Below are 21,595 nucleotides of genomic sequence, written 5' to 3'. Positions count from 1 at the left end.
TCTTAACAGGAATTCTCAGAGACATTCAACTTTAGATATTCAATTCCTACTCATTTGTTTCTCTGGACGCCTATTTCACCAGCTCATAAATACCTAAAGGGTGCAAGCTAGAAATAGAAGAGATATATAATTAATTACAGCACTGGCATAATTTAAAAAATTCAGTTTCAGATAAGTTCATGGATGAATTCTACTAGACATTTGAGAAAGAATGCTAATCTTACACAAACTCTCCCACAGCATAAAAAAGTGGGAATGCTCCCCTTTTAGTTAATGAGTTCAGCAACTCCCTGATACCAAAAGTTTACAAGTACATTAAAGAAAGGTACACTACAGGTTGGGATCTCTCACAAATGGTAGGTGTAGAAATGGAAAGCAAAACATTTGCAAATCAAATCCAGTGACATATAAAGAGAATAATAAATCACAAAACAAGTGGGGTTTACTTTCTTTTTTTTAAGTATTTTTTTAAATTTACTTATTTGAGAGAAAGAGAGCACAAGCACAGTGAGTGGGGAGGGAGAAGCAGGCTCCCTGGGAGCCCGATGGGGGCTTGATCCAGGACCCTGGGATCATGACTTGAGTGGAAGGCAGATGCTTAGCCAACTGAGCCACCCAGGTGCCCCAATTGGGGATTACTTTCAAAATGAAAAGTTGGGTTAAAATTAAATAGTCAATTACCACATAAATAGAGTTTAGAAAAACACAATATAATCATCTCCTTGGGTACTTTAAAACTGCTTAATGAAAGTGAGTGCTCATTACCAAAAGACATTTAGTAAACTAGGGATAAAGAGAACTTTCTTGATGTCATAAAGTATACAAAATACAGCAAACTTATCCTTAAATGTTTTCTCTTTAAAATTGAGAGATGGATGGACACTGCCAATTCTATGCAACATTGGACTACTCTTTAATCAGTAAAAAAAAGCAAGAATATATATCAAATATCATTATTTATACATGTTCTGATTTTGTTTCTAAGAAAGTATCAAACATTCTACAAATATTAGACAAGGTGAATTTTTGCAAGATGTCCGATACAAGGCCAATTTACCCAAATCAGATGGATTGTATTATGCTACTAGCAGCTGAAAATTAAATTTAAAAAATATTCAATTGTATACTTTGCCATTAACATCAAATATCTAAGAAAAAATCCAATGAAAATGTGCAAGCCCTCTACGGAAATACACAATATTATAAATATTATATGTATAAAGGATAGCCATGTTTGTGGATTGCAAGACTCAATTCCAATTGGAAAACGTCAATTATCCCTAAGTTGCTGTATAAATTCAATGCTATGCCATTGGAAATCCAGCAAGTGGTGTGTGTGTGGGTGTGTGTGTGAACATTGACAGCTGATTCTAAAATTACATAGACACAAACAGGCTAAGAATAGCCAAGACAATTCTGAAGAATAATAATATTTCAGGATTTACATAATCACAAAACAAAACTGATTATGGGACTATATTCATTAAGACTGTGATCATGACACAAGGATAGACAAATAAGGCAACGGAACAGAATGTTATGCTGATACAGATCGTTATCTATGCTGTCACTTGCTTTCTGTAGAACACGACACTGAAGTGCATGTGCTGACAGGAAAGCTTTTTTTTTTTTCTTCAATAAATAGTGCTAGGTCAACTGAATATTCATAAAGGGGAAAATTCATTCTGACCCCCATCCTACCCTATTTACAAAAATTAGTTCTAGATGGGTTTTAAAAATCTCGGAAATGTAAAATAAAGCTTTTAGAAGACCTGGAAGAATATATTTAAGAACTTGTAGTAGAAAAAGATATCTTTTATGCAATACAGAAAGAACTCAGAAGTAAGTTCCTTTTCCAAGGAAAAGACTGACATACTGAACTACATTAAGATGAGAAGTAGTGTTCATCAAGTAATTTATTCATTTAAAAAATGCAGCACAGTAGAGGAAAAGATATTTTCAATACATATGCAAAACACAGAATGTTTGCAAAAACTCTTTCAAATCAATGAAACAGAAAACTGATTTATAGAAAAATGGTCAAAAGTACTTGTCAAAAGCAGGTATCTTACAATAAAACTACCATAACATGCTATGAACTACCTGCCACAATGACAAAAATCAAATAGACTGAGTGTTGGCACGGATCGGAACACCTATAACTCTGTCACTACTGGTGAGTACTCACTGTGGAAAGGTTTTGACTGGTATCTACTAAACCTGTATTTATGTAATCAGGATGTGACTCATCAGTGTTACTCCAGGGCACTTATTCAACAGAAAAATGTACTCATGTATATCAAAGACATATATGAGTGTTTATAACATCATAATTCATATTCTCACGTCGTAAACAGCCTAAGGGTCCAACAAGAGATGGAATAGATTATCATTAACTCTTAGAGTCATTTTGGATAGCAATGAATGTGAATGAACTGCTTCCTGCAACATGGAATAACCATAAATCATAATGTTGAATGAAATGATGCAGAAAACAAAAAAATACATTTTGTTTATTCCCATTTATGTTACTTCAAAAGCATACAGATATTATCAGTATTATTTAGGATCTTGGGTACTTTGGGAAACAACAGTAGATACTGGGGTAGGTACACATATGGAGGGTTCCATAGGAGGACCCCATCCCAGAATGGAATAGAATTCCTGGGATGCTGTACTTCCAGTTTCAGCTGGCAATATTTCACCTCTTGATCTTGGAGGTGGTTATGCATAAGTGTTTCTCTATAAAAATCCACCAAGCTATCTACTTTCATGTTTTCATTTTCTGTATGAGTATTACACTTCAATAAAGATGTCCAATTTTAAATAGCAAATGAAGTCTAAAATTATTATTGGACATATAATTGAATGAGGGCAATGATCTGGTACAAATATGTTCCACCAGTTATTGTAAGAAAACAAACTATTAGAAAAAGTTGAGAATAAAGTGAATGAGATAGAAGAGACAAATGGGAATCCATACAAATGATCTCACCCTGTGTCAAAACACCTCCTATCTCAGACACAAACATTTGTACAATGCACCCACCCTACCCATTGACCCCCTCCCCAGCTATGCCCACTGTGTCAGTCCAATGATACATTCCTTAGGAAACTTTCCCTTCACTGTTTTTTTTTCCTATCAACAATCACCCTTCCTTGTGAAAAACATTTGTCCTTGCTTCACTGCTTTTATCAAAGTTACAATTTTATGTTGATTCATTTCTAATCCCTGTTCTCTTCCACCTGAGTGTAGGATCCAGTAGAGATGAAATTGAGTTTGCATTGCTCAATATTGATTTCTGACTGCACATCACGTTACCTGGGCTACTGTAGGCACACCACTGGGATGTTGAACGAATGACAGATTTAATTCTACTTCTATATTATTGATCTATTTTAGTGTCCTTCCCCCATTTTGTATATAGTTAACATTTCGAAGATTTGTTTTTTGTCTGTTTTTGTTTTTGTTTTTTGTAAAGCAAAATTCAGGGGCTCCTGGATGGCTCAGTTGGTTAAGCATCTGCCTTTGGCTTAGGTCATGATCCCGGAGTCCTGAAATTGAGCCGAGTTTAGCAAGGAGTCTGTCCCTCCCCGCCATTCATGCTCTCTCTCTCTCAAATAAATAAATAAAATCTTTATTTAAAAAAGCAAATTTCATGCCACGAAAATCAGAAAAAATGTGAGTGGTAGGATTAATACATGGGCACAAAGGCCTAATTAATTTCTGTTAGTCGATGTCATTTCATGCTTGTTGTCAAGCTCTGATCGGACTAGCCACCCTGATCCCATCAGTTAATGAAGCAGTGATGGATTCTGGAAAAAACCCTGTAGTAGAAAGTTGAACACATTCTTGCCTTTTCCTAATCCATTTATCACAAAGCTTCTAGTCAACCTTTCTAAAATCCTCAGCTGCTCAGGTTACACTCCACTTTACTCCCTTTATGCCTCCCTCTAGCCCTCAAGGAAAATACCAAGTCCTTCCTGGTCTTAGCAGGCCTTGCCAGGGCCGTCTCACCCTCTCCAGCCCCACCTTAGGTGTTGTGGCCAGTTCTTTATATTCAGGTACCTCAGCCTCCCTCCCTTTCTCTCCTTTCTTCTGTAAAATCTATGCCCTCTTCTTTGTCTGGGCCTCCCTGCAAGATCTCTTTCTGGATTACCCCAGGCACACAGGGGCCATACCCTCACACTTGTAGACATGCACTCAGTCCCACAAAGACACAGCTGTGGAGCATTATTATGGCTAAGACCCTGGAATTAAAAACCTGTCTGCCATGTTAAAAGTTCTCATCACAGGGGCCACTGGGTGGCTCAGTCAGTGAAGCGTTTCTTCAGCTCAGGTCGTGATCTCAGGGTCCTAGTATTGGCCCGAGTCAGGCTCCCTGCTCAGCAGGGAACCTGCTTCTCCCTCTGCCCCTCCCCCTGTTCATGGTCTCTCTCCCTCTCGCGCTCATTCTCTCTCAAATAAATAAATAAAATCTTAAAAGAAGAAAGTTTTCATCACAAGAAAAAAATTGAAACTATGTAAGATGATGGATGTTAACTAGACTTACTGTAGTGATCATTTTGCAATATATACAAATATCAAATCATGGGGCGCCTGGGTGGCACAGCGGTTGGGCGTCTGCCTTCGGCTCAGGGCGTGATCCCGGCGTTACAGGATCGAGCCCCACGTCAGGCTCCTCCACTGTGAGCCTGCTTCTTCCTCTCCCACTCCCCCTGATTGTGTTCCCTCTCTCGCTGGCTGTCTCTATCTCTGTCGAATAAATAAATAAAATCTTTAAAAAAAAATATCAAATCATATGTTGTACACCTCTAACATAATGTTATACGTCAATTATATCTCAAAACAAAATAAAACAAAGCCCAGGCTGCTGGGCTTCTTAATCTGGAGTCTGGCATTTACGAGCTATGTGACCTCAGGCACATTATCTTGTCTATGTCATGGTGGCTCTGATCTCTGATGACACCCAGCACCCAGAGTTGCGATGGGAGCTAAAAGTGCTAATACATATGAAGCCTATTGGAGCATTTGCTGGCACACGGTAAGCACTCAGTAAAGTCTGCTAAATACCTGACACCTCACCTTTAAATTTCAGCTCCTTCTCACTCATCCTAATCTGCTGTGAGCCAACATGTTCACAAGATGTAATAGAAGTGAATTACTAGAAACATAAAATTCACAAGATAACAGAGCCATATGAAAAGACTTTCACAAGAAGTCTCCTGCAATCAGGCCAGGTTTTATTTTATTGTTTTAAAGCTTTTTTAAAAAAGATTTTACTTATTTATTTGACAGAGAGAGAGGGAGCACAAGCAGGGGGAACGGCAGGCAGAGGGAGAGGGAGAGGGAGGGGGAGAGGGAGGGGGAGAAGCAGGCGTCCCGCTGAGCAAGGAGCCCAACTCAGGACTCCATCCCAGAACCCTGGGATCATGACCTGAGCCCAAAGCAGACGCTTAAGCGACTGAGCCACCCAGGCGCCCCCAGGCCAGGTTTTACAGAAAAGTTGGCACAATAGATCATCCCCCACACTTGAGGGACCCCCATAACTTTGCACTTAGGACTTTTCTCCCCAGAGCTATGCCTGCATACACATGCGTGCACACTCACATACAAAATCAGAAATTTTCCTTTCATCCTGGAAACTCACCTCAGGAAGATTGAACTTCAAAGGAGGCAATCCTGGGCTGAAAGCTGAGCTGCTATGTGACTCACTCTCCTAGTTGGATTCATCTGACAGGCCTTCCTAAGGCTCCTCCCTTTTATAGGGTGTGGGGTCAATGATGCATTTACAGACGTGATTGGATAAAAATGCTCACTGATTAAATCCCTGATGGAATCTTCATCTGGCTCCAGCTCCGCCTCTCCAATGTGTTATTACATAACAACCTGGAGTGGCGCCTGGGTATCCCAGTTGGTTAAGTGTCTGACTTTGGCTCAGGTCATGATCTCAGGGTCCTGGGATGGAGCCCCTGCCTACCTCAGGCCCGTGCCCCACCCCCCGGCCCAAGCTAGAACCCCCGTGCTCAGTGGGGAGTCTCTTTGTCCCTCTGCCCCTCCCCCTGCTCCTGCTTTCTCTCTCAAATACGTAAATAAATAAATAATCTTTAAAAACCCCAAACCATCCCTGGGGCTGGGGCAATTGATCACAATCAAACACACTAATATTTCTTTTTTTAAATTTTTGATTTTTTATTTAAATTCAATTAGTTAACATATGATGTCATATTAATTTTCCAGATAGAGGTCTCTATTCTGTTCCATTGGTCTATGTGTCTATTTTTGTGCCAGTACCATGCTGTCTTGGTGATCACAGCTCTGTAGTACAGCTTGAAATCAGGCAATGTGATGCCCCCAGCTTTGGTTTTCTTTTTCAACATTCCCTTGGCTATTCGGGGTCTCTTCGGGTTCCATACAAATTTTAGGAGTATTTGCTCCAGCTCTATGAAAAAAGTTGACGATATTTTGAAAGGGATTACATTGAATATACAGATTGCTCTAGGTAGCATAGACATTTTAACAATATTTGTTCTTCCAATCCATGAGCACGGAATGTTTTCCCATCTCTTTGTGTCTTCCTCAATTTCTTTCATGAGTGTTCTATAGTTTTCTGAGTACAGATCCTTTGCCTCTTTGGTTAGGTTTATTCCTAGGTATCTTACGGTTTTGGGTGCATTTGTAAATGGGATCGACTCCTTAATTTCTCTTTCTTCTGTTTCATTGTTAGTGTGTAAAATGCAACTAATTTCTGTCTGTTGATTTTGTATCCCGTCACTTTGCTAGATTCCTGTATGAATTCTAGCAATTTTGGACTGGAGACTTTTGGGTTTTCCACATAGAGTATTATGTCATCTGCAAAGAGTGAGAGTTTGACTTCTTCTTTGCAGACTTGGATGCCTTTTATTTCTTTTTGTTGTCTGATTGCTGAGGCTAGGACTTCTAGTACTATTTTGAACAGCAGTGGTGAGTGGGGACATCCCTGCCATGTTCCTGACCTTAGGAACCTAAGGCAAAACTGAGAGCTTTTCCCCATGGAGAATGATATTCACTGTGGGCTCTGTATATGGCTTTTATGATATTGAGGTATGTTCCCTCTATCCCTACACTGTAATGAGTTTAATCAAGAAAGGGTCCTTGCTGTATTTTGTCAAATGCTTTTTCTGCATGTATTGAGAGGACCATATGGTTCTCATCCTTTCTTTTATTAATGTAGTGTATCACATTGATTGATTTGCAGTTGTTGAACCACGCTTGCAGCCCAGGAATAAATCCCAACTTGGCTGTGGAGAATAACCCTTTTAACGTACTGTTGGATCCTATTGGCTAGTATTTTGGTGAGAATTTTTGCATTGATGTTCATCAGGGATATTGGTCTGTAATTCTCCTTTTTGGTAGGGTCTTTGTCTGGTTTGGGGTTCAAGGTAATCCTGGCCTCATAGAAAGAGTTTGGAAGTTTTCTTTCCATTCCTGTTTTGTTTTGTTTTGTTTTTGAAACAGCTTCAGAAGAGTAGGTGTTAAATCTTGAAATTTTGGTAGAATTCCCCTGGGAAGCCATCCAGCCCTGGACTCTTGTTTATTGGGAGATTTTTTATTATACTGCTTCAATTTCCTTGCTGGTTATGGGTCTGTTCAGGTTTCTATTTCTTCCTGTTTCAGCTTTGGTAGTTTATACGGCTCTAGGACTGCATCGTTCCTTCCAGATTGCCTAATTTGTTGGCATATAGCTGCTCATAATATGTTTTTATAATTGTTTGTATTTCTTTGGTGTTGGTTGTGATCTCTCCTCTTTCATTCATGATTTTATTTATTTGGGTCTTTTCTCTTTTCTTTTTGATGAGTTTGGCTAGGGGTTTATCAATCTTATTAATTCTTTCAAAGAACCAGCTCCTAGTTTCATTGATCTGTGCTACTGTTCTTTTGGTTTCTATTTCATTGATTTCTGCTCTAATCTTTATTAATTCTCTTCTCCTGTTGGGGTTGGCTTTATATGCTGTTCTTTCTCCAGCTCCTTTAGGTGTAAGATTAGGTTGTGTATTTGAGACCTTTTCTGTTTCTTGAGAAAGGCTTGTATTGCTATATACTTCCCTCTTAGGACTGCCTTTGCTTCATCCCAAAGATTTTGAACAGTTATGTTTCCATTTTCATTTGTTTCCATGAATTTTTAGAATTCTTTAATTTCTTGGCTGACCCATTCATTCTTTAGTAGGATGCTCTTTAACCTCCATGTATTTGAGTTCTTTCCAAATTTCCTCTTGTGACTGAGTTCAAGTTTCAAAGCACTGTGGTCTGAAAATATGCAGGGAATGATCCCTATATTTTGGTACCAGTGGAGACTTGATTTGTGACCCAGTATGTGATCTATTCTGGAGAATGTTCCATGTGCACTGAAGAAGAATGTGTATTCTGTTGCTTTAGGATGGAATGCTCTGACTATATCTATGAAGTCCATCTGGCCCAGTGTGTCATTCAAAGCCATTGTTTCCCTGTTGATCTTCAGCTTAGATGATCTGTCCACTGCAGCGAGTGGGGTGTTAAAAGTCCCCTACTATTATTGTATTGTTATCAACGTGTTTCTTTAATTTTGTTATGAATTGGTTTATATAATTGGCTTCTCCCATGTTAGGGGCATAAATATTTACAATTGTTAGATCTTCCTGTTGGATAGACACTTTAATTATGATATAGTGTCCTTCCTCATCTTTTATAATAGTCTTTGGTTTAAAATCTAATTTATCTGGTATAAGGATTGCTACTCCAGCTTTCTTTTGATGTCCATTAGCATGATAAATCGCAGTTTATCTTCCCATATATCACCTCGGATTCACTTCTCTGCACCTCGTACCTTGCAGAAAGTGGTCACTTTCCTATTTGTAGAGTTGCAGCTATTCTTTCCTTAGATCTCTGGTTGAGTTCCCATGTGTTCAGAATGATTTGATAGCCATCTAGCTGAATTCTGGGGACCAGACAAAACTAAAGTCTCCTACTCCTCTGCCATATGGACTATCCTCTCTAAACACACTAATATTTCTTTTTTGAAAAAAAATTTAAAAGAACTTTAAAAAATTTATTTATTTGAGAGAGAGAGAGCGAGAGCACGAACCAGGGGGAGAAGCAGAAGGAGAAGTAGACTCTCCCCCCCAAGCAGAGAGCCTGATGTGGGGCTCAATCCCAGGACCCTGGGATCATGACCTGAGCTGAAGGCAGACACAACTGACTGAGCCATGCAGCTGTCCTGGAACACACTATTTCTGCAGTGAAATGTAGCAACACTCACAGAGTGGGAGTACAAAGATTAACATTAGTCTCATATAAACTGTCACCAAGTTTTGTCTTAAGTGAATCTCACACAAACTTGCTAATACTTTCAAATTTTCTGAGATTTGTGGATGGCAAGTTTGGCAGAGAACAAGGTTACTGTTCTCTCTTCCTGTGTCAGTCCCAGGCTGGTGAGTCTGAGGGTGATCTGACCCACCAGAGGAGGGGACCTGGACCTGCAGGAGGGGTTCCTAGTCCAGAAAAAAAGACCACAGGGGCTGAGACTAAGATCATTTCAATGGGAAGGGAGAGATGGGTTCTTATTTTATGTTGAGAAAGTGCATGATGTCTGAAACTCATCTGTCAGAGATGGAGGAGTTACAATGGTGAGAGATCCCTGGTTTGAAATGTGGCTGGAAGGGGTGCCCTGTACTCACTGGGAAGAAGTGGAGTGAATAGATTTTGGGAAACTCAACATTTCTGTTTCCTGACTGTAGTGGAAATGACCACCGAGTACATGATGAGGGAGAGTTGGGGAAGCAGAAGGAATGGCTTTTTTGAGGGAAGGGACCTGTGGGGCAATCCAAACATCATCGGTCTGTCCTTTACTTTCCAGTCATATCCAGAATCAAGCCACTTTCACCTTCAACTGTGCAGCCCCCACCATGCCTCACTGGTGGGGTCGGCTCCTGTCTGGCCTCCTCTCCTCCTGCCAGTTTTCTATCCTCAAAGCAGCTGTCACAAGGACTCTGTATAACCATCTGATCATGTCCCTCCTCTGCAGAAGCTCCCCAATGGCTTCCAGAGTCAGTCTGCCAGAGTGCCAACCACCTTTGCCGAAGGACCTCCCTATTCTCCAAAATGTCACAGACTTACGGTTTCACAAAATGCAATAAAAATGAATTAACAGGGGCGCCTGGGTGGCAGAGCAGTTAAGCGTCTGCCTTCGGCTCAGGGCGTGATCCCGGCTTTATGGGATCGAGCCCCACATCAGGCTCCTCTGCTATGAGCCTGTTTCTTCCTCTCCCACTCCCCCTGCTTGTGTTCCCTCTCTCTCTGGCTGTCTCTATCTCTGTTGAATAAATAAATAAATAAAATATTTTTTTAAAAAAATGAATTAACAGAAATGCAAAGCCAACAAGAAAATAAAGGCATACAAAGTGCAAGGGCTTTTATGTCACCAGATTCAACAGACATAAAATGTCTGTAACTTGTTCCGAGTTTATACACTTACTCTTTGCTTAGGTAATTTCTTCTCCAAAGACAGGAGCAAGTGTGGAGAATGGCAGTGCCCTCGGACCACACCCTGAGTGTCACAGACACAGTGTGAAACCAGCTTCCTGACAGTGGCCTGGAGACCCTATTGATCTGGTTTCAGTGGCCTGTCTGCCTCAGTGGCCCCTCTGCCACAGCCTCACAGGCTCCCACAGTTCCCATCAGCAGCCTCACTCCCACCTTGGGTCTTTATTCCCCCTTCCCTTTGCTCTTGGGAAAGGGACCCACAGCGCTCCTCAACTTCTCTCTGGGACTGCACTAGATGTGTTTCCTCACATCTCAGTGCCCCACTCCCACCAGGCAGTCTTTAGTCATCCTCTTTGCTTTATTTTTCTCCATAGAAATGATCTTCATCAGACAACTATATTCGTCTTACTTGTCTTGTTTATTATCTGTCACTCCCCATAGAATTTAACCAACTCACAGACATTTTTTTTTCTATACTGTATCTGGAGTGGTTTATATAGAGCTAGGTACTTGGAAGTTCTCATTAATTATGTGTCCATTTGAAATAAATATTCCAGATGTGAGAGGGTGTGGCCTAAACAGAAATGGCAGCTACAGGGAGGGCAACATCAGATGAACCACAGAAGGATGTATAGAGCAGAAACGTCAAGATGGCTTTGGGATCCAGGAGATGTGGTGCTCTTTCAAGGCCTGCTGTCTACAACCCAAAATTAAGGTAGAGAAATTAGAAGTAAGAAGGAAGCACAGAGGAGAGCAACTTCCAGAGTCCTGTTCCAAAATACGGGGAAATCTAGGCCATCTCAGACTTGTCTGGATGAGAGCCCAGAGCTGAGGACAAGCTAAAGAAAGCTATTTCATTTATCATCTACAGGGCCTTAGCACAGCCAATACTTTCGAGTACCACCTCCTATCCGTGGTGCTGGAATAGGCAGCAACAGCAGGGCAAGAGGAAAGGAAGAGCAGTTAGTCAGGCTGATCAGCTGCCCCTGGGCTGTTGTGCCATCCTCTCTCATCCCACAGACCTTTTGGATGACAGTTCAGGTGATGCCTGCACCCTGGCCAAGTTAAGCTGAAAACCAATGACCTGATTGCCTAATATAGTGGGAGCAGGGCTCCTTTCCCTGACCCCCTCTGGTTGTTTCATACTCATTGCATCTACCAGAGCACATGGCCTGACTTTGGCCTTTCCTCCATACACACATGAGACAGAGCAACTCATACATCCAGGGAAAGTAATTAGATATGGAAAAATCACAAAAATCACAAAAAATCATAGTAAATAACATATGACATCTGGAAAACAATGATGGAAGAGAGTACAAAGAAATTCAAATAAGCAGATAAAATAATCAAGGAGGGTCGCCTGGGTGGCTCAGTTGGTTAGCAACTCTTGGTTTCTGCTTGGGTCATGATCTCAGGGTTGTGAGATGGAGCCCTGTGCTGGGTGGGGAGTCTGCTTCAGGATTCTCTCTCTCCGTCTGCGCCTTTCCCTGCTTGCTTGCTCTCTAGAGCAGAAACGTCAAGATGGCTTTGGGATCCATATAAATAAACAAATCTTAAAAAAAAATAATCAAGGAGATGGAGAAAGACAAAAGCCATAGAAAGAAGAAGATATACTAAAAAATTAAGAAAAATTGGCCATAGAAAATGTTTATAAAGATAGGACTGGGTAGAAGAAATAGAATGAAATATTTAAAGAATTAGTGAGTCACATGATCAGAATGAAGATGAAGTCTGTAGGCAAAGGATACAAGAATGAAGTAGAAAGCATAAAAGAGCTAAGGTTGTGATCCAACTTGTGGGAAGGGAAATTCTTCTGCTTTATGCTTCTGAAACAGTGGCTAGTACATAATGCTACTAAACATCATTGTGGAATAAAGAAATGAAAGTAGAGTTACCAAGATCTGGATGTAAGTATTTCCAAAATGAAGGGGAAAGTATGTGGTGACCCAGCAGAAGACACATGGGTAGGAGATTCAACGGCTTAAGTTGGGCGTGCACACGAGATCCTGAAGTTGCTGGACTCTGAGGCATGTGAGAGGAGGTGGCAGAAGACGTTCAGGGATGAGGCAGGAAGACACACACTATGGGTGACTCAGGGGACAAGAAGGATGTACAAGTGACCATTGTTGTGGGCACCATGACAATGTGACCAGAGGGTATATGTATAGAAGCTGGTAGGAATGGCAAAGAGAGGCCAGAATTTCCTCACTGGGAAATGGTGCAGCTCATTTAAAGTGAAGCAGATGGGGGCACCTGGGTGGCTCAGTCATTAAGCGCCGGCCTTCGGCTCAGGGCCTGATCCCAGGGTCCTGGGATCGAGCCCCACATTGGGCTCCCTCCTCCGCTGGGAGCCTGCTTCTTCCTCTCCCACTCTCCCTGCTTGTGTTCCCTCTCTCACTGGCTGTCTCTCTCTGTCAAATAAATTAATAAATAAATTCTTTAAAAAAAATAAAAATGAAGTGAAGCAGATGCGGTAGGGTCTGGGACAGGACGGGTGGGAAAGGGAGATTGATACGCTGGTGGAGATCATAGTGTGAATTGAAAAGCTCTCTCCCATCTCCCAGTGGCCCTCAATCTTTCTCCATTTAGTATAGCTCAGAGGAGAGGAACAAATTTTTTATTCCTTCACTGCAGGCTGGCCCATCAGAGTTGGGCACCCGGGCCACGTCCCAGGCTTCCTGTGGTTTTGTTAGTTGCTAACATCCCCTCTCAGTAGGAAGTCTTCTGATCTAAGACAGCTGTTGATAAAGATGATGCACACATCCATACTAATTATAATGCTTTTGATATTGATGGGCTTTTCCTTGTACTAGTAGTTCATTGCTTTATATTCATGAGGAGTATTCCATTTATAAATATAATTTCTTACCATTCATCTGTGGACGGATGTTTGTTTTTGTTATCTAGTGTCTGGCTTTGAGAATAAATTTGATGGGAATGTGCAAATACAGGTTTTCATTTCTCTTGTGGTTATGAAGAAGTTTGCATCAAATAATAAGTGGATTATTAACTTTGTTAACTGCCAGTATTTTCCAAATGTACTGTTATTATTTTGCATTCCCACCAGCAATGTCTGAGAGTTCTGGTTCTTTTAATACCTTCAACTTTCAATGTTTTGTCAGGCTTTTAATGTTTCCCACCGAAATGAGTATGTGAAGTGGTATATCATTGTTGTTTTCATTTGTATTTCCTTAAATATTAATAATGCTGAGTTTATTTTCATATGCTTATTTACCATTCATATATCATCTTCAGTGAAATATGTGTTAAAATATTATGCCTAATATTTAGTAATGTTGTTTATCTTATTACATATTCTGGATCCCCGCCAATTATCAGATACAGGTTTTGCAAATATTTTTTTGTAGGCTGTAGCTAGTTTTCCTTTTCTTGACAGTATCTTTTGAACTGCAAGAAATGTTTAATTTTATTACAGTCTAGTTTATATTTTTCTTTTATGGTTTGTGTTTATTTTTTCCTATGTAAAAAATCTTGGCCTAAAACAAGGATGAAAAGCATTCCTCCTATGTTATTTTTGAGATGGTATATATTTTTGTTTCTTATATTAAGGTCTATGTGCCATTTGGGGTTAATTTGTGAACGTTTTGAGGTAAGAGTTGAGGGTTTTGTGTATGTGTGAATGGGGACATCACACTTTTTTTCAGAATAATGCCACACTCTGTCATTATTATAGCTTTAATAAGTTTTGAAATCAGATCTTTAAGGTCCAAATTTGTTCTATTTTAAAGAAAATGTTTTAACTCGTATAGGTCTTTTGCATTTCCATATTTGTTTTATTTCATTATTTTTTGAAGTAAACATAACCTCAAGATTTTATTGTCTTCATAACAAAACTAGGATGAAGCTGAGAACTGGGTCTCTTGGCTCTTTATCTTTTCTTCCAGTTCACGTGTGAAAAGGGGTAGGGCAGCTAGTAGCTAAGTGCTTGAGTCTGGGGACAGACTGGGATTCTAAATCATCTGAGCTGTGCCCATAACCAACTGGCTGACCTTGGTCATGTCTACTTTCCCCAGGCTTCAGGATTCATGTCTGTAAAAGTGGAAAAAGGGACATAAAACTATACAGCACAGAAAGTGAAGCAAACATTAAATAACAGATGATATTATACAGCTCAGTGAAGACCCCATCCTGGTGCAAAGGTGAGAAAAGATTCTCGGCAAAGAGAAAAGCATGTACCAAGACTCCAAAGCTAGTGAAAGGGTGGCTTGTTTGGAATCAAGTGAAGTCCAGTAGGGCTGGAAGATGAGAGTGATGGTTGGAGGGATGAGGGGAAAGGGGCTGATGAACATGGTTTCATAAGCTATGATGAGAAATTTGGATTTTATTCTGACCGTTCTGGGAAGTTGTGGGAAGGATTTAGCAAGACAGACACATGATTTTTTAAAAATGCGTTATTTTGAAATAATTATAGATTCACAAGAAGTTGCAAATATAGTGCAGAGTAGCTTTCACTTCATTTCCCCTATGGTAACATCCGACATAATCTTACTATGGACACCAGGAATTTAACATTGGTTCAATCTTCAGAACTTTTTCAAAGTTACCATTTTACACGTACTTGTGTGTATGTGTAGTTCTGTGCAATTTTATCATACGTGTAGATTCATTAACTACCTCCACAATCACGATACAGAACTTTTTTTGGCAGGAGGTCAAAAGGTTATATTTAGCCCCCAAATGGAGAAGGTACAAATCAAATTAAGAGAAGTCTGAGGTGAAGCAATATATACCTGAAGAAAAGAGTGTTATTTATAAAAACAGTCCTTGGGGGCTAAAATCTTGGTCTTAGCATTTGACATGAGCAACCAAGAATTTCTATGTTGTCAGTAAGTATTTTGGTCATCACATTATAGTGACCATCCTGACTAGATGGGAGTTGTTTTTTAAAGGGAAGGCCAGAAGAACAATCAATGTTTAGAGATGGAAATGTGTCCAGCCAAATAGATCAAAAGGGTGTGGGTAGTGCTATGGCCAAAGTTTAAGATCATCTGAGTAGGCTTCAGCATGGTCAGGCAGTTGAAAGGGAAACTTATGGCATGTCCAACCGTATCAAATTTTGCCAGTGAGATGGGAACAAAATTATGGTGCTAATTAGTGGGTAGCTATGGCTGTGATGTTTAAGAGGGCATGGGTGTCAGTGTGCCAAAATAAAGCCAGATGGCTGTTGCATTGCCCGGTGGGGTCTGCTCATGGCCTGCAGTGTTCCAGGCCCATGCTATTACCAACCCAAAGTAGGTGTAACAAAGCTACGAGAAGCCAGAAGGCTGAGCAATAGTATTTGTTTTGTGTGAGTGCTATAACCTGAAGCACCGAGGGCCCACTGACCACATTGGCTTAGGGTGGGCTGGGTGATGTTCCCATTTCAGGTCTATGTAGTTGGAGGGAACCTGCATTCCTTAGTGGAATATCTTGCTAGGTAAGCCCAGTTTTAGTCTTTCTTGGCCTCTCTGCTATCCACACTGCTGTGGGTGTGCGTTCTGGACATATGATCTCTACTTCCTAAGTGAGATTATTACAGGTGTTTGAAAATTAAGTATCTTTCATAGCCAGGAATATTTGGCAAAGCTGGCGGTGTAGGCTAAAAGAATTAACATTTATCAGGGTGCCAAATAACTCTGGCAGATAGCCAAAGGGACATTTGATAGTGAGATGATCATATCTCACAGTAACTCAAGCCTTGACCTGGTCTCCATCCCACTCAGGACTGGGACAAGACCAAAAAAGACAGATATAAGAGGAGGAAGAACAAGGAGGAATGCCTAATCAATATGATCTTTGTAGATGCTGATATGTGAAGTGTCACTGCAGAAGGGAAGCAAAGGCAACGGATTTCAGTGCATTTTGATATTGAGTAGAGGGACCCAAGGGCTGGGAATTTAGTATAATGAGGTCCAGTGGTAGGAGGGAGACCCATTTATAAGATCATTTGTTGTTTCTAATTTCCAAAAGATTCAAGTAAGGCGTTGAGGCATTCTATCATTCTATAAGACCAGCAGCCTGGGACTGATAGGGAAGGCGAAACATCTGTTGAACAACTTGTTCTAAAGTGAGAGCATCTTCATTCAATGTTGATATTGTCTGGAAATCTAAAGGGAATGAGGAGTGTTTCTGTAAGGTTTTGTATGGTAGCTGCATCAGTGGCATGTTTAGCTGGGTGGACAAATAAGATGTATGGGTAGGTATTCACTACTGTTAAGTCATAATAAGTGGCATTGGCAAAGGCAGGCAGACGTCTGATAAAATTGATCTGCTGGTGACTATAGGAGTGAGATCCCTCTGGGATGGCACCCCTCCCTTGTATTGCCAATGATAGTGTTCCCACAGAATGCATTGACTTGTCACCATGTAGGCCATGACAGGACAGTGGGGGAAGCCCTTTGAGTTTAGCCCAAGCTTCAGCGGCTGAGGTTCCTCTGTGACTGATATCATGGGTCCATTGCGCCAAAGAAAGACGAATGGGATCTGGTGGGTTATCTGACAAAGTTTCCACCTAAGGTTTTGAAAACTGTCCCAAACTATCAGCTTGGGAATTAAACGAGGCCCTAATAGCATGAAATTTGGCAAGGACAAAGACATAGGTGACCTTAATTAGTATCTTGGGGTAAAGTTCTTCACCCCAGAGGGGGAAGTCTTGAATGAGAAATTATTATTGCCATTGGTTGCACCAAAGAACTAGAATTGGCAATGGCACAGGTGTCTGTGAAGTGTCATTGGGGTCATCTGTTGGCCAGGCATCCCTCAATGCTAAGATGACTGCCTGGGGCCACTTGTATTGACTCTTGGGTCCATTTTCAGGGATATCCTGTTTAGAGGAAGAAAAGCAGCAGCTCTCCAAAGAATTCCATCACATGCACTGGTGGCATCATTATCACTATAGGATGTGATCTCCCTTTGTTGTTCACTTAGATGATCCTAAAGGTATCCCCAGGTAATCAAGGTCCAGGGGAAGGGTGCCCTCCTTCAGCACTGTGGCATCTAGCCAGAGACAGAAGACAGGTAAGGCCCTCTTGCTTCAGGTGGGATAGACCAGAGGGTCCAGGTTTGGCTCCATCCCATATCAAAACCTTGATGGTCATGCCGAGCTTGTGGAATGTTGCCTTCATGACCCAGGAAATAATGAGTAACTGAGTGCAGAGTGTCACAGGTTCAGGTCCTGTGAGAGCCTCCATTTCCAAAAGGGCTCCATGCAGCCAGCAGTTGTTGCTCAAAGGGCTTGTAATGTGGAGTCAAAACAGGCAGCTTTCTGCACCAGAAAAGCTTATAGGTAACTTACTGCCAGCATGAGTGGTCCAGAGACTCTAAGAAACATAGGAGGTGAGGGGCACCTGGGTGGCACAGTCATTAAGCATCTGCCTTTAGCTCAGGGCGTGATCCCAGCATTCTGGGATAGAGCCCATCAGGCTCCTCCGCTGGTAGCCTGCTTCTTCCTCTCCCACTCCCCTGCTTATGATCCCTCTCTCGCTGGCTGTCTCTGTCAAATAAATAAATAAAATCTTAAAAAAAAAAAAAAAAGAAACATAGGAGGTGAGCACCAGAACGTCCACAAGGTGGTTGCCAGAGGCAATAAAAGATGGGCCTGTTGTATAGCCATCTGAACTGAATCCAGGGCTTTTCATTGTAAAGATCCCAAAAGTAGGCTGATTTGTGGGTGAGTGCATAATTAACCTTGGCAGTATTTGTAAATGGAGAATATGTTGCCTTCAGAAGTCAGAAAGACTAACTTAGGTTTGGCCTGCTTGAGACCTATTGCAGCTGACAAAATTAGAAGTTGCCTTTTAACAACATCAGGAGTAGAGTGACCCTTAGGCTAGATGAACCTAAGACTCACTGAGGTAGAATGACCTTGAACTTTACGGGGGGCGGGGGGGGGGGCAAGAGCCCATCTGCTCTCTGTGAGCACAATGATTGTTTGCATATCCTGTGTGTCTAGTAAGTTCCCTCAGAGGAGGATGTCATCAGTGTAGTGCTATACATGGGTGCCTGGGGACAGCTAAAACCAATTAGAGTTTTGCCAGTAGAGGTCATATGTGATGGCTGAACTTCTGACGTATCCCATAGGAAATCGAGTAAAGTAATAAACTGTTGAATTCACCTTTGAGAGTGAATGTGATTGAAAGGTTGCTGAAATAGGCACTGAATAGAACATATCAAACAGCAAACTATTTGCCAGCAGACAACTGAATAGCTTCATTCATTTCAATTATGTGAGCAAATATAGGGACTTTAATGGGTGGGACCATGGCAGCAGTAACTTACCATGAAATGACATTCCTCTGAGGATTCTTAAATATCTACTGTGGTTTCTCAGATGTAAACGAAATTGGTTACTTCCTACAAGTCAATGAACCTTACCTAATTGTATGCTAAATATATTCTTGGTGTACCTTCAAAATGATTCCTAGCCCTTTTCCAGTTTCTTTTCTCTTACTTAATTGATTCAATTGTTTTGCCTATTGACTTTTGCCTACTACTTCCTTTTGTTCTTATTTTTTAACTTAAAAATTTTCATTTAAATAAATGAGGATAAATTTACACAAATGTATTTAACCCCTGCCAGATGTCTGTGGACAGCTGTGATTATAGCTAGTGAGATGTGTTCTCTGAGATCCAGCCCTGGATTTGAGGCAGGGGGACAACAGACAGCTATTATCTTCTCCAAACATGAGTGCTACTTGTATTCTTTTTTTTTTTTTAAAGGATTTTCCTCACTATTTTTTTTTTTTAAGATTTTATTTATTTATTTGACAGAGAGAGAGAGACAGCCAGTGAGAGAGGGAACACAGGCAGGGGGAGTGGGAGAGGAAGAAGCAGGTTCCCAGCAGAGGAGCCTGACGTGGGGCTCGATCCCAGGACTCTGGGATCACGCCCTGAGCCGAAGGCAGACGCTTAACGACTGAGCCACCCAGGCGCCCCTACTTGTATTCTTGTTATTAAAAAACATACCCAATATGGGCAACTGAATGTAAGCGATTTCAATAAACCTTAATTTATATGCACTGGGAAAAATACTTGAGAAATTAAAGGCCAGGACTTGTTCCTCAGTTAAATATGGGTGATGATATCAAGAATGTGGAGAGCCTAACACTTTAAACTCTAAATATTCCCTCCGAATGTTTTCAAATTTATTGAAATTCGCCATTTTATGGAACTCCAAGCTGAGAATTATGTTGGATTATTCATGGTTTTTCTGTCAACCAAACAAAGATACAAATTTCCAGAGGGTTCATAATAAAAACACAATTTAACCCCAAAATAAAATGTTGGCAAATTGCATCTCAACTGTTAATTTGCATTCTTGCTGATCCTTTATGAGAAAAACATCTTTGAAGTTTGATGTTTTCCCAAGAATTTCCTGTATTTCAAATATCGTGCCTGCTTTGTTTTTGTTTCTTGAACAATTGAAGTATTTAACTGAATTATCATCAGTATTATAGATCTTCTTTTGTTTTCAATGAAATTTTTGGTTTCAGGGGTGTTAAGGATGTATGAAAACATTCAAATGTATATCTTAACTATGTGCAGTTTATAGTTGCTAATTATAGCTCTATTAAATAAATCTTCTCAACCTGTTGCACCTTAATCATTTTAGTATGTTTTATTATCGCCTATGTTCTACAGGCTATTTGCAGCTACTAGATCAGAAGGGTGGAAATCGAATGCTGTGCCTCTGGCAACTCTTTCCAACTGTGCTCAGCGACATCACATTGGTAGCTTGAAATTGGCCACAGTGAGAGTATTTACACCAGAGAACTTAAAAGACACTACAAACCAGGACTTACATGTATTACTTAAAGTCTAGACTTAAGAACATGATGGAAAATACATAGTTAATGCAGATTAAAGTTAAAAGTGTGTGGTGTATGTAGTCTTACCTTGTACATAGTGGTGTACACCTGAGGAACAAAAATAAGCTGTTTCTTTGTTAATAAAAAAGGAAATAGCCTCAATTCATGTAAAAGAAAAAGGCAAAAGATATGAACAAACATTTTATCGAGAAGATATACAGATGACAAACAAACAGAAGAAAAAAATATTCAACAATATAAATCCTTAGGCAAATGCAATTAAAGTTACTGCTTGCTTATTAAAAAGGTAAATTCCAAAGACTGAACCAAGAGACTGATGCCATGTACTGGCAAGGATGTGAAAGAATTGGAATGCTCACGCACTCCTGGGAGGTATGCAGAAGCAAAAAATCATTTTAGATCAGTTTAAGCAGTTTCTTAATAAACATTCACCTATTCTATGACTCAGGCATTTACTCTGAGTTACTAACACAAGAGACTTGAAAAATACATATATACATATTAAGTTATACACAAATGTTCTAGCACCTTTATTTGCAATTGCTAAAATGAGGTACCATAGGCCCCTAACAGATGAACGGATAAACAAATGGTATATCCACAGAAAAGATACTATGCAGCAATAGAGTGAAATACTTATATAAGCATCACTGAAGAATCTCAAAATAATTACAAATCATGAATGAAACCAAAAAATAAACACTTTTTGGCTCAAATCATATAAAATTCTAGAAAATACAAACTAATTCACTATAAATGAAGGTAAATCAAAGGTTGCCTGGAGAGGGGAAAGACAGATTATAAAATGACATGAGGCAAATTAGGGGTGATGGACATGTTCATAATCATGATTATGATGAAGTTTTATGGGTTTATATGTATGTCAAACTTAACAAACTGTACATCTCAAATATGTGCAATAAATTGCATGTCAACTATACCTGAATAAAGTTCTATGAAACAGTTCCCAAAAAAACAAACAAAAAATACAAAACCCAAGATCTCCCACTCTTTTCATAAAATCAGGTTTGGCAGCCCTATACTGACTCTTTCCTGATGACTTTGGAGGAGCAACGTTGCCTTAGTGGTAGCAAATATTTATGAGCAAGTAAATCCATTCCACTCATTGAGCAGGAATGCTGGCTAGGTCACAGTGCCACATTCAGGGACTAAGGGATCTCCTTTCTCTGTATGCTTGTTTCCCTATCTGTGTAGAACTGGCCTTTAGGTGAACATACCAGAAAGGATTTGGGAATCCAGAAAACCA

This window comes from Ursus maritimus, unplaced genomic scaffold (genome assembly GCF_017311325.1).
Source record: "Ursus maritimus isolate PB19 unplaced genomic scaffold, ASM1731132v1 scaffold_19, whole genome shotgun sequence".
Taxonomy (NCBI): Eukaryota; Metazoa; Chordata; class Mammalia; order Carnivora; family Ursidae; genus Ursus; species Ursus maritimus.
Note: the sequence above shows the minus strand (reverse complement) of the source record.